This window comes from Ranitomeya variabilis, chromosome 4 (assembly GCF_051348905.1).
Source record: "Ranitomeya variabilis isolate aRanVar5 chromosome 4, aRanVar5.hap1, whole genome shotgun sequence".
Classification (NCBI taxonomy): domain Eukaryota; kingdom Metazoa; phylum Chordata; class Amphibia; order Anura; family Dendrobatidae; genus Ranitomeya; species Ranitomeya variabilis.
In genome coordinates, this window is record NC_135235.1 from 678,147,032 (window position 1) to 678,165,637 (window position 18,606).

General features: G+C 44.9%; 2 protein-coding genes across 1 annotated transcript in view; one reads left to right on the forward strand and one right to left on the reverse strand.

Annotated features, from left to right (window-relative positions):
• Positions 1-18,606, reverse strand: part of LOC143766335 (uncharacterized) — a 569,027-nt gene that overhangs the window by 360,942 nt on the left and 189,479 nt on the right.
• The window catches only part of LOC143766378 (uncharacterized), a 400,099-nt gene that overhangs the window by 309,183 nt on the left and 72,310 nt on the right, over positions 1-18,606 (forward strand). The gene's annotated exons all lie outside the window — the stretch shown is intronic.

An 18,606-nucleotide genomic window follows, 5' to 3' on the forward strand; every position in this document is an offset into this window, starting at 1 on the left:
TTGGGGACTCCACACTATATTGTCCTAACGTACTGGTAGGTACTACAACATGTTCTTACCTATCCATGGGATACCTGTTATGACCCCAATGGCGAGGGTCTCAGAGGAACGTGGAAGTCTGCAGAATACAAAAATCCAGCTCATAGGGCAGTGGTAACTGGGTTGACCATATATCTACTCCTAACGCCAACACTAGAAGTAGCCGGGGATCATTCCTACGTTGATTCTAGATGACACGCGCCAGCCGGAGAATCTAGCTACCCCTAGTAGAGGAAAACAAAGACCTTTCTTGCCTCCAGAGAAGGGGACCCCAAAGCTGGATAGAAGCCCCCCACAAATAATGACGGTGAGGTAAGAGGAAATGACAAACACAGAAATGAACCAGGTTTAGCACAGAGAGGCCCGCTTACTGATAGCAGAATAAAGAAAGGTAACTTATATGGTCAACAAAAACCCTATCAAAATCCACACTGGAAATTCAAGAACCCCCGAACCGTCTAACGGTCCGGGGGGAGAACACCAGCCCCCTAGAGCTTCCAGCAAAGGTCAGGATATAGATTTGGAACAAGCTGGACAAAAATACAAAACCAAAACAAATAGCAAAAAGCAAAAGGCAGACTTAGCTGATATAACTGGAACCAGGATCAGTAGACAAGAGCACAGCAGACTAGCTCTGATAACTACGTTGCCAGGCATTGAACTGAAGGTCCAGGGAGCTTATATAGCAACACCCCTAACTAACGACCCAGGTGCGGATAAAAGGAATGACAGAAAAACCAGAGTCAAAAAACTAGTAACCACTAGAGGGAGCAAAAAGCAAATTCACAACAGTACCCCCCCCTTAGTGAGGGGTCACCGAACCCTCACCACGACCACCAGGGCGATCAGGATGAGCGGCATGAAAGGCACGAACTAAATCGGCCGCATGAACATCAGAGGCGACCACCCAGGAATTATCCTCCTGACCATAGCCCTTCCACTTGACCAGGTACTGAAGCCTCCGCCTGGAGAGGCGAGAATCCAAGATCTTCTCCACCACGTACTCCAACTCGCCCTCAACCAACACCGGAGCAGGAGGCTCAGCAGAAGGAACTACAGGCACAATGTACCGCCGCAACAAGGACCTATGAAATACATTGTGAATAGCAAACGACACAGGAAGATCCAGACGAAAAGATACAGGATTAAGGATTTCCAATATCTTGTAAGGCCCAATAAAACGAGGTTTAAATTTGGGAGAGGAGACCTTCATAGGAACAAAGCGGGAAGAAAGCCATACCAAATCCCCAACGCGTAGTCGGGGACCCACACCGCGACGGCGGTTGGCAAAGCGCTGAGCCTTCTCCTGTGACAACTTCAAGTTGTCCACCACATGATTCCAGATCTGCTGCAACCTATCCACCACAGAATCCACCCCAGGACAGTCAGAAGGCTCCACATGACCCGAAGAAAAGCGAGGATGGAAACCAGAGTTGCAGAAAAAAGGCGAAACCAAGGTGGCGGAACTAGCCCGATTATTAAGGGCAAACTCAGCCAACGGCAAGAATGTCACCCAATCGTCCTGATCAGCAGAGACAAAACACCTCAAATAAGCCTCCAAAGTCTGATTGGTTCGCTCCGTCTGTCCATTAGTCTGAGGATGGAAAGCAGACGAAAACGACAAATCAATGCCCATCCTACTACAAAAGGATCGCCAGAACCTGGAAACGAACTGGGATCCTCTGTCTGACACAATATTCTCAGGGATGCCGTGCAAACGAACCACGTTCTGGAAAAACACAGGAACCAGATCGGAAGAGGAAGGCAGCTTAGGCAAAGGAACCAAATGGACCATCTTGGAGAAGCGATCACATATCACCCAGATAACGGACATGCCCTGAGATAGCGGAAGATCAGAAATGAAATCCATGGAGATATGTGTCCAAGGTCTCTTCGGGACAGGCAAGGGCAAGAGTAAACCGCTGGCACGAGAACAGCAAGGCTTAGCTCGAGCACAAGTCCCACAGGACTGCACAAATGACCGCACATCCCTTGACAAGGAAGGCCACCAAAAGGACCTGGCCACCAGATCTCTGGTGCCAAAAATTCCCGGGTGACCTGCCAACACCGAGGAATGAACCTCGGAAATGACTCTGCTGGTCCACTTATCCGGGACAAACAGTCTGTCAGGTGGACAAGACTCAGGCCTATCAGCCTGAAATCTCTGCAACACACGTCGCAGATCCGGAGAAATAGCTGACAAGATAACTCCATCTTTAAGAATACCAACAGGATCAGTGACTCCAGGAGCATCAGGCACAAAGCTCCTAGAAAGAGCATCGGCCTTCACATTCTTCGAACCTGGTAAATACGAGACAACAAAATCAAAGCGGGAGAAAAACAATGACCAGCGGGCCTGTCTCGGATTAAGGCGTTTAGCAGACTCGAGATACATCAGATTTTTGTGATCAGTCAAGACCACCACACGATGCCTAGCACCCTCGAGCCAATGACGCCACTCCTCAAATGCCCATTTCATGGCCAACAACTCCCGATTGCCCACATCATAATTTCGCTCGGCAGGCGAAAACTTCCTAGAGAAAAAGGCACAAGGTTTCATAACAGAGCAACCAGGGCCTCTCTGCGACAAAACGGCCCCTGCCCCAATCTCCGAAGCATCCACCTCAACCTGAAAGGGAAGTGAGACGTCAGGCTGGCACAAAACAGGCGCCGAAGTAAACCGGCGTTTCAACTCCTGGAAAGCCTCCACGGCAGCAGGAGCCCAGTTAGCTACATCGGAGCCCTTCTTGGTCATATCCGTCAAAGGTTTCACAATGCTAGAAAAATTAGCGATAAAACGACGGTAGAAGTTAGCGAAGCCCAAGAACTTCTGAAGACTCTTAACTGACGAGGGCTGAGTCCAATCAAGAATAGCTCGGACCTTGACTGGGTCCATCTCCACAGCAGAAGGGGAAAAAATGAACCCCAAAAAGGGAACCTTCTGTACACCAAAGAGACACTTTGAGCCCTTGACAAACAAAGAATTTTCACGCAAAATTTTAAAGACCAACCTGACCTGCTCCACATGCGAATCCCAATTATCAGAAAAAACCAAAATATCATCCAGATAAACAATCAAAAATTTATCCAGATACTTCCGGAAAATGTCATGCATAAAGGACTGAAAAACTGAAGGCGCATTGGAGAGCCCAAAAGGCATCACTAAGTACTCAAAATGACCTTCGGGCGTACTGAATGCGGTTTTCCATTCATCACCTTGCTTAATGCGCACAAGGTTGTACGCACCACGAAGGTCTATCTTGGTGAACCACTTGGCACCCTTAATCCGGGCAAACAAGTCAGACAACAGCGGTAAAGGATACTGAAATTTGACAGTGATCTTATTCAAAAGCCGATAATCAATACAAGGTCTCAAAGATCCGTCCTTTTTTGCCACAAAAAAGAATCCCGCACCAAGAGGGGAAGAAGACGGACGAATATGTCCTTTCTCCAGAGACTCCTTGATATATGAACGCATAGCGGTATGTTCAGGTACCGACAGATTAAACAGTCTTCCCTTAGGAAATTTACTGCCCGGGATCAAATCTATAGCACAGTCACAGTCCCTATGAGGAGGCAGTGCACTGGACTCAGACTCACTGAAGACATCCTGATAATCAGACAAATACTCCGGAACTTCCGAAGGCGTAGAAGAAGCAATAGACACAGGCAGGGAATCCCCATGAATACCACGACAGCCCCAACTTGAGACTGACATAGCCTTCCAGTCCAGGACTGGATTATGGGTCTGTAACCATGGCAGCCCTAAAACAACCAAATCATGCATTTTATGTAAAACCAGGAAACGTATCACCTCGCGGTGTTCAGGAGTCATGCACATGGTAACCTGTGTCCAATACTGCGGTTTATTTGCTGCCAATGGTGTAGCATCAATACCCCTAAGAGGAATAGGATTTTCTAATGGTTCAAGAGTAAAACCACAGCGCTTAGCAAATGAGAGATCCATGAGACTCAGGGCAGCACCTGAATCTACAAACGCCATGACAGGATAAGATGACAGTGAGCAAATCAAAGTTACAGACAGAATAAATTTAGGTTGCAAATTACCAACGGTGACAGGACTAACAACCTTAGCTATACGTTTAGAGCATGCTGAGATAACATGTGTAGAATCACCACAGTAGTAGCACAAGCCATTCTGGCGTCTATGAATTTTCCGCTCATTTCTAGTCAGGATTCTATCACATTGCATTAAATCAGGTGTCTGTTCAGACAACACCATGAGGGAATTTGCGGTTTTTCTATCACATTGCACCGAATTAGGTGTCTGTTCAGACAACACCATGAGGGAATTTGCGGTTTTGCGCTCCCGCAACCGCCGGTCAATTTGAATAGCCAGTGCCATAGTATCATTCAGACCTGTGGGAATGGGAAAACCCACCATAACATTCTTAATGGCTTCAGAAAGGCCATTTCTAAAATTAGCGGCCAGTGCACACTCGTTCCAATGTGTCAGCACGGACCATTTCCGAAATTTTTGGCAATACACTTCAGCCTCGTCCTGCCCCTGAGACATAGCCAGCAAGGCCTTTTCTGCCTGAATCTCAAGATTGGGTTCCTCATAAAGTAAACCGAGCGCCAGAAAAAACGCATCAAGATCAGCCAATGCCGGATCTCCTGGCGCCAGCGAAAAAGCCCAATCCTGAGGGTCGCCCCGTAAGAACGAAATAACAATTTTTACTTGCTGAGCAGAATCTCCAGATGAACAGGGTCTCAGGGACAAAAACAATTTACAATTATTCACGAAATTCCTAAACTTAAACCTGTCTCCGGAAAACAGTTCAGGAATCGGTATTTTAGGTTCTGACCTAGGATTTCTGATAACATAGTCTTGTATGCCCTGCACACGAGTAGCCAGCTGGTCCACACTTGTAATCAAGGTCTGGACATTCATGTCTGCAGCAAGCATAGCCACTCTGAGGTAAAGGGGAAGAAGAAAAAAAAAAAAAAAACTCAGAATCTTTTTTCTTATAATCCCTCTTCTGCAATGCATTAAACATTTAATACAGGCCTGGCAAACTGTTATGACCCCAATGGCGAGGGTCTCAGAGGAACGTGGAAGTCTGCAGAATACAAAAATCCAGCTCATAGGGCAGTGGTAACTGGGTTGACCATATATCTACTCCTAACGCCAACACTAGAAGTAGCCGGGGATCATTCCTACGTTGATTCTAGATGACACGCGCCAGCCGGAGAATCTAGCTACCCCTAGTAGAGGAAAACAAAGACCTTTCTCGCCTCCAGAGAAGGGGACCCCAAAGCTGGATAGAAGCCCCCCACAAATAATGACGGTGAGGTAAGAGGAAATGACAAACACAGAAATTAACCAGGTTTAGCACAGAGAGGCCCGCTTACTGATAGCAGAATAAAGAAAGGTAACTTATATGGTCAACAAAAACCCTATCAAAATCCACACTGGAAATTCAAGAACCCCCGAACCGTCTAACGGTCCGGGGGGAGAACACCAGCCCCCTAGAGCTTCCAGCAAAGGTCAGGATATAGATTTGGAACAAGCTGGACAAAAATACAAAACCAAAACAAATAGCAAAAAGCAAAAGGCAGACTTAGCTGATATAACTGGAACCAGGATCAGTAGACAAGAGCACAGCAGACTAGATCTGATAACTACGTTGCCAGGCATTGAACTGAAGGTCCAGGGAGCTTATATAGCAACACCCCTAACTAACGACCCAGGTGCGGATAAAAGGAATGACAGAAAAACCAGAGTCAAAAAACTAGTAACCACTAGAGGGAGCAAAAAGCAAATTCACAACAGATACCGTCTGTTACATCTTCTCACCCTGGTCTATATCTACTCTCAGACAGGTCATATAGTCACCTTCTCTTTACAACATCCCAAATTACGGTATGTATTTCTCCATCACTGTACTACCACTGTGCCACGATATAGGTCACTCCTCCACACTAATAGACCTCACCTATTACCATAAACTGCCATAATCATGTGCATTGCATATGTTGTATATACTTTGGTTTTGTTGTTATTTATGTTTTGTATTTTCCCAACTTTTTGATTGTGTATATACACTTGTTTCAGTTACTGATGAAGGTCCCGTTGTGAGACCGAAACGTTTATGTTGGATTTGGGACATAATAAATCTATTATTTCTTCACACCAATAAGTTGAGTGCCGGGTTTTGTATTACTAATTGATCACGGTCTGGGAACCTACCCGTGCACCATACTCGGTAGTGCACACGGTTCATTTAACCATATTGGGCAGTTCAAATCATATCTTAGCTCAACCAGGGAGGCCTGGTGAATAGTCTCAGGTTTTGCAGAGCAGAAACAGCTTACATGTCCAGGAAATGCAGATGGAAGTAACACGAGCAGCAGATGAAGGAGGATTACTGAACACTGGTGTATGCAGCAGGAACTCAGAGCAGAGTGGCAGGATCTCCAACACAGGTTTCGCAGGTGCAAGGCCAGGGAGTAATCAGGAGCTGGATGCAAAGCAGAATAATCTAGCACAGACTGAAGGCTGGGGTGGAGTTTTATAGCAGGAAGACAAGTGCATATGAGACAAAAGACGCCATGTTGGAAAAGGGCAGTAATGCACAAAAGGTAAAAAATGTTCAGAGTCCTGACATTACTCCCTCCTTAGAAGCGGCCTCAGGACGATCCTGGACCTGGTTTCTCAGGGAATCTCTGATGAAAACGATAAATCTTCTGTTGGGCATTGATGTTTTCCACAGGTTCCCAAGAGTCTTCCTCAGGGGGATATCACTGCCATCTTATCAAATATTGGAGCCGATTCCTGCGAATTCTGGAATCAATAATTTCCTCCACCACGAATTGTTCTTGCCCATCAATCACCACAGGCTGCGGAGGTGGCACAACACGTCCCTGGAAGGTATTAGGAGATACAGGCTTTAGTAAAGATACATGAAAAACTGGGTGTACCTTCATTGTCCTAGGTAGCTTCAGCCGGCAGGACAAAGAGGTCACAATACCGTTGATCTTGAAAGGGCCAATGAATTTCTGTCCAAGTTTTTGTGAAGGAACATTTAACTTCAGATTCTTAGTTGCTAACCACACGGAATCTCCTACCTTGAACATGGGTGCAGGTTTACGGAATCTATCAGCTGATCTCTTATAACGTTCTTGAGCCGTGGTCAGGGATTCCTGTTATATTCTGGTGGCCTAGGAGCAGCATGAGACGTGCTCTGGAGAAGGTGGTACCTTTACTGACCGCAGACCCTGAACTTAACACCGCAACTAGAAATAGCCGTGGAATGTTCCTGTCACTCCCTAGACACCTCGTCACAGCCTGAGGACTAATTACCCCTAAAGAAAGAAACGGGAAAACTATCTTGCCTCAGAGAAAATCCCCAAAGGATAGACAGCCCCCCACAAATATTGACTGTGAGAGGAGAGGGAAATTACATACGCAGACTGAAAACAGAATTTAGCAAAGGAGGCCACGCTAGCTAAACAGAAAAGGACAGGACAGAGTACTGTGCGGTCAGTATTAAAATGCTACAAAATATCCACCACAGAGAATACAAAAATCTCCACACCTAACTAAAGGCATGGAGGGTAACTCTGCATCTCCAGAGCTACCAGCTTGGCTGAATAAATCCTTACACAGACAAAGCTGGACAGGAAAAAAAACATAGAAATGCACTGAGCTATAAGTGTTGTGAATTTGCTTTTTGCTCCCTCTAGTGGTTACTAGTTTTTTGACTCTGGTTTTTCTGTCTTTCCTTTTATCCGCACCTGGGTCGTTAGTTAGGGGTGTTGCTATATAAGCTCCCTGGACCTTCAGTTCAATGCCTGGCAACGTAGTTATCAGAGCTAGTCTGCTGTGCTCTTGTCTACTGATCCTGGTTCCAGTTATATCAGCTAAGTCTGCCTTTTGCTTTTTGCTATTTGTTTTGGTTTTGTATTTTTGTCCAGCTTGTTCCAAATCTATATCCTGACCTTTGCTGGAAGCTCTAGGGGGCTGGTGTTCTCCCCCCGGACCGTTAGACGGTTCGGGGGTTCTTGAATTTCCAGTGTGGATTTTGATAGGGTTTTTGTTGACCATATAAGTTACCTTTCTTTATTCTGCTATCAGTAAGCGGGCCTCTCTGTGCTAAACCTGGTTCATTTCTGTGTTTGTCATTTCCTCTTACCTCACCGTCATTATTTGTGGGGGGCTTCTATCCAGCTTTGGGGTCCCCTTCTCTGGAGGCAAGAAAGGTCTTTGTTTTCCTCTACTAGGGGTAGCTAGATTCTCCGGCTGGCGCGTGTCATCTAGAATCAACGTAGGAATGATCCCCGGCTACTTCTAGTGTTGGCGTTAGGAGTAGATATATGGTCAACCCAGTTACCACTGCCCTATGAGCTGGATTTTTGTATTCTGCAGACTTCCACGTTCCTCTGAGACCCTCGCCATTGGGGTCATAACAGTTTGCCAGGCCCGTATTAAATGTTTAATGCATTGCAGAAGAGGGATTATAAGAAAGAAGATTCTGAGTTTTTTTTTTTCTCCTTCCCCTTTACCTCAGAGTGGCTATGCTTGCTGCAGACATGAATGTCCAGACCTTGATTACAAGTGTGGACCAGCTGGCTACTCGTGTGCAGGGCATACAAGACTATGTTATCAGAAATCCTAGGTCAGAACCTAAAATACCGATTCCTGAACTGTTTTCCGGAGACAGGTTTAAGTTTAGGAATTTCGTGAATAATTGTAAATTGTTTTTGTCCCTGAGACCCTGTTCATCAGGAGATTCTGCTCAGCAAGTAAAGATTGTTATTTCGTTCTTACGGGGCGACCCTCAGGATTGGGCTTTTTCGCTGGCGCCAGGAGATCCGGCATTGGCTGATCTTGATGCGTTTTTTCTGGCGCTCGGTTTACTTTATGAGGAACCCAATCTTGAGATTCAGGCAGAAAAGGCCTTGCTGTCTATGTCTCAGGGGCAGGACGAGGCTGAAGTGTATTGCCAAAAATTTCGGAAATGGTCCGTGCTGACACATTGGAACGAGTGTGCACTGGCCGCTAATTTTAGAAATGGCCTTTCTGAAGCCATTAAGAATGTTATGGTGGGTTTTCCCATTCCCACAGGTCTGAATGATACTATGGCACTGGCTATTCAAATTGACCGGCGGTTGCGGGAGCGCAAAACCGCAAATTCCCTCATGGTGTTGTCTGAACAGACACCTAATTCGGTGCAATGTGATAGAAAAACCGCAAATTCCCTCATGGTGTTGTCTGAACAGACACCTGATTTAATGCAATGTGATAGAATCCTGACTAGAAATGAGCGGAAAATTCATAGACGCCGGAATGGCTTGTGCTACTACTGTGGTGATTCTACACATGTTATCTCAGCATGCTCTAAACGTATAGCTAAGGTTGTTAGTCCTGTCACCGTTGGTAATTTGCAACCTAAATTTATTCTGTCTGTAACTTTGATTTGCTCACTGTCATCTTATCCTGTCATGGCGTTTGTAGATTCAGGTGCTGCCCTGAGTCTCATGGATCTCTCATTTGCTAAGCGCTGTGGATTTACTCTTGAACCATTAGAAAATCCTATTCCTCTTAGGGGTATTGATGCTACACCATTGGCAGCAAATAAACCGCAGTATTGGACTCAGGTTACCATGTGCATGACTCCTGAACACCGCGAGGTGATACGTTTCCTGGTTTTACATAAAATGCATGATTTGGTCGTTTTAGGGCTGCCATGGTTACAGACCCATAATCCAGTCCTGGACTGGAAGGCTATGTCAGTCTCAAGTTGGGGCTGTCGTGGTATTCATGAGGATTCCCTGCCTGTGTCTATTGCTTCTTCTACGCCTTCGGAAGTTCCGGAGTATTTGTCTGATTATCAGGATGTCTTCAGTGAGTCTGAGTCCAGTGCACTGCCTCCTCATAGGGACTGTGACTGTGCTATAGATTTGATCCCAGGCAGTAAATTTCCTAAGGGAAGACTGTTTAATCTGTCGGTACCTGAACATACCGCTATGCGTTCATATATCAAGGAGTCTCTGGAAAAAGGACATATTCGTCCGTCTTCTTCCCCTCTTGGTGCGGGATTCTTTTTTGTGGCAAAAAAGGACGGATCTTTGAGACCTTGTATTGATTATCGGCTTTTAAATAAGATCACTGTCAAATTTCAGTATCCTTTACCGCTGTTGTCTGACTTGTTTGCCCGGATTAAGGGTGCCAAGTGGTTCACCAAGATAGACCTTCGTGGTGCGTACAACCTTGTGCGCATTAAGCAAGGTGATGAATGGAAAACCGCATTCAATACGCCCGAAGGTCATTTTGAGTACTTGGTGATGCCTTTTGGGCTCTCCAATGCGCCTTCAGTTTTTCAGTCCTTTATGCATGACATTTTCCGGAAGTATCTGGATAAATTTTTGATTGTTTATCTGGATGATATTTTGGTTTTTTCTGATAATTGGGATTCGCATGTGGAGCAGGTCAGGTTGGTCTTTAAAATTTTGCGTGAAAATTCTTTGTTTGTCAAGGGCTCAAAGTGTCTCTTTGGTGTACAGAAGGTTCCCTTTTTGGGGTTCATTTTTTCCCCTTCTGCTGTGGAGATGGACCCAGTCAAGGTCCGAGCTATTCTTGATTGGACTCAGCCCTCGTCAGTTAAGAGTCTTCAGAAGTTCTTGGGCTTCGCTAACTTCTACCGTCGTTTTATCGCTAATTTTTCTAGCATTGTGAAACCTTTGACGGATATGACCAAGGTCTCCTCTCCCAAATTTAAACCTCGTTTTATTGGGCCTTACAAGATATTGGAAATCCTTAATCCTGTATCTTTTCGTCTGGATCTTCCTGTGTCGTTTGCTATTCACAATGTATTTCATAGGTCCTTGTTGCGGCGGTACATTGTGCCTGTAGTTCCTTCTGCTGAGCCTCCTGCTCCGGTGTTGGCTGAGGGCGAGTTGGAGTACGTGGTGGAGAAGATCTTGGATTCTCGCCTCTCCAGGCGGAGGCTTCAGTACCTGGTCAAGTGGAAGGGCTATGGTCAGGAGGATAATTCCTGGGTGGTCGCCTCTGATGTTCATGCGGCCGATTTAGTTCGTGCCTTTCATGCCGCTCATCCTGATCGCCCTGGTGGTCGTGGTGAGGGTTCGGTGACCCCTCACTAAGGGGGGGGTACTGTTGTGAATTTGCTTTTTGCTCCCTCTAGTGGTTACTAGTTTTTTGACTCTGGTTTTTCTGTCTTTCCTTTTATCCGCACCTGGGTCGTTAGTTAGGGGTGTTGCTATATAAGCTCCCTGGACCTTCAGTTCAATGCCTGGCAACGTAGTTATCAGAGCTAGTCTGCTGTGCTCTTGTCTACTGATCCTGGTTCCAGTTATATCAGCTAAGTCTGCCTTTTGCTTTTTGCTATTTGTTTTGGTTTTGTATTTTTGTCCAGCTTGTTCCAAATCTATATCCTGACCTTTGCTGGAAGCTCTAGGGGGCTGGTGTTCTCCCCCCGGACCGTTAGACGGTTCGGGGGTTCTTGAATTTCCAGTGTGGATTTTGATAGGGTTTTTGTTGACCATATAAGTTACCTTTCTTTATTCTGCTATCAGTAAGCGGGCCTCTCTGTGCTAAACCTGGTTCATTTCTGTGTTTGTCATTTCCTCTTACCTCACCGTCATTATTTGTGGGGGGCTTCTATCCAGCTTTGGGGTCCCCTTCTCTGGAGGCAAGAAAGGTCTTTGTTTTCCTCTACTAGGGGTAGCTAGATTCTCCGGCTGGCGCGTGTCATCTAGAATCAACGTAGGAATGATCCCCGGCTACTTCTAGTGTTGGCGTTAGGAGTAGATATATGGTCAACCCAGTTACCACTGCCCTATGAGCTGGATTTTTGTATTCTGCAGACTTCCACGTTCCTCTGAGACCCTCGCCATTGGGGTCATAACATATAAGGTCCACAGCATGTGGACTGCAAAAACAAAGCCAGGACTTATCTTTGATGATTTGGGCAGAATAGCAGGAGAAACCAAACAGAGATGTGAATCCTCCAAAAACCATGGACAACTGGCAATGACTAAAGGATCTAGCCAGATTAAATAGCCCAGTCAGAATTGGTAGTAAGTGAAAGCACCTGGTGACTGTTGAGATCCAAAGGAGCAGCAGTACCACTTACAACCACCGGAGGGAGCCCAAGAGCCGAATTCACAACAGATTCCTTCAGAACCTCCAGATTTTGTCTCATCGCAGTCAGCCTTTCCTCTACTGCTGGAACTGGAGAATTAATTGGAGACCTAGGTAAAATACATGGATGATAACCCAGATTGGCAAAGAAAGGTGTAAATTTAGTGGAGGCGCTCTGAGAATTATTATATGAAAATTTGGCTAACGGCAACAACTCCAACCAATCATCCTGGAGATGGCTGACATAGCATCTTACATATTGTTCCAGCGTCTGGTTGGTACGCTCAGTCTGACCATTTGTCTGGGGATGGTAAGCAGAAGAGAGACAGACATTAATATTGAGTGCAGAGCAAAACCCCTTCCAGAATCTTGAAGTGAACTGTACTCCTCGGTCAGAGATGATCTCATCCGGCACCCCATGCAACCGAAAGACATTCTGTATAACCAAGTTCACTATCTTTAGCTGAGGGGAGGCCGGTGCACGGAACAAAATGAGCAGCTTTAGTCAGGCGATCAACTACCACCATGATTGTATTCATGCCCCCCGATGTAGGCAGCTCCACAATAAAGTCCATTGATATAGACCCCCAAGGGCGGGACAGAACAGGTAATGGTTGTAGAAGACCCGTAGGTGCCACATGAGGAGTCTTGTAACGGGCACATACCTCGCAAGAGAGAACATAGTCCTTGGTATCCTTCAGGCAAGTTGGCCACCAGAAGAATCGGCTCAGGAACTCTTGTGTTTTCTGTACCCCCCTGTGACCAGCCAACTTGGAGTCATGTACCAACTTGAGGATCTGCAGACGGACGACCTCCGGGACGTAGATACGTCGATCTCTGAACCACATGCCACCCTGTTGTGAATTAGACTTTTTGGCTCCCTCTTGTGGTTACTAGTGATATTACTCTGGGAGTTTCTTCCCTCAGTTTGCACCCACCTGGGCCGTTAGTCCAGGGGTGTTGCTATATAAACTTCCTGGATCCTTAGTCCAGTGCCTGGCATCGTTGTAATCAGATCCTTTCTGTTTGCTCCTATCTGCTGGTCCCGGTTCGTGCTAAATTAAGCTAAGTCCTGCTTCTTTGTTTTTTGGGTTATTTGCTTGCTCTCACTTTTGTCCAGCTTGTACTAAATGTGATTCCTGACCTTGCTGGAAGCTCTAGGGGGCTGGTGTTCTCCCCCCGGGCCGTTAGACGGTTCGGGGGTTCTTGAATTTCCAGCGTGGATATTTTTGATAGGGTTTTTGCTGACCATATACAGTGCCTACAAGTAGTATTCAACCCCCTGCAGATTTAGCAGGTTTACACATTTGGAATTAACTTGGCATTGTGACATTTGGACTGTAGATCAGCCTGGAAGTGTGAAATGCACTGCAGCAAAAAAGAATGTTATTTCTTTGTTTATTTTTTTTTTTAAATTGTGAAAAGTCTTTTCAGAGGGTCATTTATTATTCAACCCCTCAACCCCCCAGAATTCTGTTTGGTTCCCCTAAAGTATTAAGAAGTAGTTCAGGCACAAAGAACAATGAGCTTCACATGTTTGGATTAATTATCTCTTTTTCCAGCCTTTTCTGACTATTTAAGACCCTCCCCAAACTTGTGAACAGCACTCAAACATGGTCAACATGGGAAAGACAAAGGAGCATTCCAAGGCCATCAGAGACAAGATCGTGGAGGGTCACAAGGCTGGCAAGGGGTACAAAACCCTTTCCAAGGAGTTGGGCCTACCTGTCTCCACTGTTGGGAGCATCATCCGGAAGTGGAAGGCTTATGGAACTACTGTTAGCCTTCCACGGCCTGGACAGCCTTTGAAAGTTTCCTCCTGTGCCGAGGCCAGGCTTGTCCGAAGAGTCAAGGCTAACCCAAGGACAACAAGGAAGGAGCTCTGGGAAGATCTCATGGCAGTGGGGACATTGGTTTCAGTCAATACCATAAGTAACGTACTCCACCGCAATGGTCTCCGTTCCAGACGAGACCGTAAGGTACCTTTATTTTCAAAGCGTCATGTCAAGGCTCGTCTACAGTTTGCTCATGATCACTTGGAGGACTCTGAGACTGACTGGTTCAAGGTTCTCTGGTCTGATGAGACCAAGATCGAGATCTTTGGTGCCAACCACACACTTGACGTTTGGAGACTGGATGGCACTGCATACGACCCCAAGAATACCATCCCTACAGTCAAGCATGGTTGTGGCAGCATCATGCTGTGGGGCTGTTTCTCAGCCAAGGGGCCTGGCCATCTGGTCCGCATCCATGGGAAGATGGATAGCACGGCCTACCTGGAGATTTTGGCAAAGAACCTCCGCTCCTCCATCAAGGCTCTTAAGATGGGTCGTCATTTCATCTTCCAACAAGACAACGACCCAAAGCACACAGCCAAGAAAGCCAAGGCCTGGTTCAAGAGGCAAAAAATCAAGGTGTTGCAGTGGCCTAGTCAGTCTCCTGACCGTAACCCAATTGAAAACTTGTGGAAGGAGCTCAAGATTAAAGTCCACATGAGACACCCAAAGAACCTAGATAACTTGGAGAAGATCTGCATGGAGGAGTGGGCCAAGATAACTCCAGAGACCTGTGCCGGCCTGATCAGGTCTTAGAAAAGACGATTATTAGCTGTAATTGCAAACAAAGGTTATTCCACAAAATATTAAATCTAGGGGTTGAATAATAATTGACCCACACTTTTATGTTTAAAAATTATAAAAATTTAACTGAGCAACAAAACTTTTTGGTTTGTAAGATTTATGCATCTGTTAATAAATCCTGTTCTTGTTTGAAGTTTGAAGGCTCTAACTTATTTGCATCTTATTAAACCTGCTAAATCTGCAGGGGGTTGAATACTACTTGTAGGCACTGTAAGTTATCTTACTATATTCTGCTATTAGCTAGTGGGCCTCTCTTTGCTAAATACCTAGCTCATTCTTACGTTTGTCTTTTCCTCTTACCTCACCGTTATTATTTGTTGGGGGCTTGTATCCAACTTTTGGGGTCTTTTCTCTGGAGGCAAGAAAGGTCTTTCTTTTCCCTTCTAGGGTTAGTTAGTTCTCCGGCTGGCGCGAGACGTCTAGAATCAACGTAGGCACGTTCCCCGGCTGCTGTTATTTGTGGTGCTAGGATTAGATATATGGTCATAATAAGACAAGCCCAAGACAAGAAATAACTCTTTAAAGTTCACCCCCATTGCTCACAACCCCAGTGGGGGAGCATAAAAATAGGGAAGAATACAATTCATTGAAAAAGGACACTCCTACTACATAGAAAACCAGAAAAAATTGGAGTACAAGTCCAGTAAAATATACCAAAATTTTATTAGATTACACAAATAACAAAACAAACATATCACAAGACTTTAGAGACACAAGTATATAGATTCAGTTACGGTAGGTAGCACAGACCGAAAACAAACAGTGCTGTCCATTACCAACGCCATATATATACAGAAATCACTTGCATAATGCAAAAAAGTGTATAAGAGGAGACTGAGTCAGATGTAAAGTTTGTACAGAAAAGAGAGCCGTGCAGCCCTGTACACAGGCTGTCACCCACTTAGGTATATAATCAGACCCATCCCAATGCTCTTACCTCAGTATTGGCGTCAGACCTGGACAGCACCGTTGCCCCAACGCGCGTTTCGCGTCAGCTTCGTCAGGGGGCGGTGCTATCGAGTGTCCGGCGCCACTATTTATAATGCCCCCAATCTAAAATACCCCGGTCCACCTGTATCGGCGCATGTTCAGGCGTCATCTGGCCGGGAACCGCATCGCAAGCGGCATCCAAAATGGCGCCGCGGTTCAGAGTGCCGTCGCACTGACGTCACTGAACCGCAAGCGTCACCAATTGGCGCCGCCCACAATGCCCCGGGACTAAAACAACGGCGAGCATGCGCACAGTGGACACAGCTAAATAAATTTCATCTGTAAGTACCCTACTCTCAATCACACTCCTTACCAAACAACGGAGAATAGTGTAGGTAAAAAGAGAGGGCAAGAAAAATAAACAGGTGAGATATTATTCAACGTCTGATAAAAATACAAGGACTCAATAAATACCATTCCCTTCACTACTGCGCATAAAGGGGTTAATTATAATTATTCATATATTAATAAAGAATAAAGAATATATAAAAAAACCATTGTGCAAAAAATATTTAATAGTGTAAATAAGTAAGGCCCTTTTGCAGCCAGTCTTAAAAAAGTTAATAACTACCTATAAAAAACAAACAAAAAAGGGGCAGATGTAGAGGCGGCTCATACCACCATATAAAAAGACACACATATATATATATACATATACACATATATAAATATATATATATATGCATACATACACACATCAAGGTGAAAACAGGGGAGGGGGAGGGGGGGGGGGAAAAAGAAAAGGGAAAAGGGGGGTATCAAAAAAGAAAATACTGAAATGTGAATAGACTAAAACAAAGCACAGTAAAAATCCTTACAACCACAAAAACACAAAAATAGTGTAATAAATATGGCTGCAAAAGGGCCTTACTTATTTACACTATTAAATATTTTTTGCACAATGGTTTTTTTATATATTCTTTATTCTTTATTAATATATGAATTTTCTCCCCTTATAATTAACCCCTTTATGCGCAGTAGTGAAGGGAATGGTATTTATTGAGTCCTTGTATTTTTATCAGACGTTGAATAATATCTCACCTGTTTATTTTTCTTGCCCTCTCTTTTTACCTACACTATTCTCCGTTGTTTGGTAAGGAGTGTGATTGAGAGTAGGGTACTTACAGATGAAATTTATTTAGCTGTGTCCACTGTGCGCATGCTCGCCGTTGTTTTAGTCCCGGGGCATTGTGGGCGGCGCCAATTGGTGACGCTTGCGGTTCAGTGACGTCAGTGCGACGGCACTCTGAACCGCGGCGCCATTTTGGATGCCGCTTGCGATGCGGTTCCCGGCCAGATGACGCCTGAACATGCGCCGATACAGGTGGACCGGGGTATTTTAGATTGGGGGCATTATAAATAGTGGCGCCGGACACTCGATAGCACCGCCCCCTGACGAAGCTGACGCGAAACGCGCGTTGGGGCAACGGTGCTGTCCAGGTCTGACGCCAATACTGAGGTAAGAGCATTGGGATGGGTCTGATTATATACCTAAGTGGGTGACAGCCTGTGTACAGGGCTGCACGGCTCTCTTTTCTGTACAAACTTTACATCTGACTCAGTGTCCTCTTATACACTTTTTTGCATTATGCAAGTGATTTCTGTATATATATGGCGTTGGTAATGGACAGCACTGTTTGTTTTCGGTCTGTGCTACCTACCGTAACTGAATCTATATACTTGTGTCTCTAAAGTCTTGTGATATGTTTGTTTTGTTATTTGTGTAATCTAATAAAATTTTGGTATATTTTACTGGACTTGTACTCCAATTTTTTCTGGTTTTCTATGTAGTAGGAGTGTCCTTTTTCAATTAATTGTATTCTTCCCTATTTTTATGCTCCCCCACTGGGGTTGTGAGCAATGGGGGTGAACTTTAAAGAGTTATTTCTTGTCTTGGGCTTGTCTTATTATATTACTGTCTGTGTTTCCACAGTTACCAAGTTGAAAGAAATGGATTTTCGCGAACGCGAAAAAGCGTGGCTAACCCAGCTTGATCAAGTATTCAGTGAGGGTGGTGGTAGTGCAGCGGATTTTAAATCGGGAGATCTTAGTAATCTTACAAACAAGTATAAGGAATTACTCCATAAACGTACACGTTTGTGGTGGAACAAGGCCTTTTTGGAGCGATATGTTGGGTGCGGCCTAGTCCCGAGGGGATTACGTGTCCAAGTTTTTCCTTCATTTGTAATAGAAGACACTGACTTCATTAAGCAATGGGAGGAGTCTGCTTCCCTGTGCTCAAAAAGGTTTATGGAGTTATTATCTAAACATAATGAAAAACAACTTAAAGAATTGGATGCTGATTTGAATATGACACAAGAGGAAATTAATAAATGCCTTACTGGTGAAATGGCCATAAAATTTAAAGAGGAAATGGATATAGCTTTAAAAAAATGGGAGACAGATGTAGTGCAAAATAAAACTAGAAAATATCAGCGTGATTTGAATGATCGACAGCAAGGAAGGATTTATAAATGGCATAATAGACGGTTTTTTAATAAAGCCGTCTCAAGAAGCCGCTCTGCCTCTGTCTCCTCTATATCCTCGGTTGAGGACAGAACACAAAAAGCTGAAAATATGAGGTCCGGATGGACAAAAAGGGACTCGGAGAGAAATAATGAGTGGAGAGATGGACGTCTTAGAAATAAGCGGAAAATGAATACCTCTCCTCTTATGGATAAAAAATTGAAAACTAATACACTAGAGGTAATGAATCTGTCCACTCATATTCTCTCTGAACCACAAAAACAAGTGTTGGAATTGGGTCTTTCTTTTTCTCCGTGTAATAATTTTGATTTCTTTATAGCG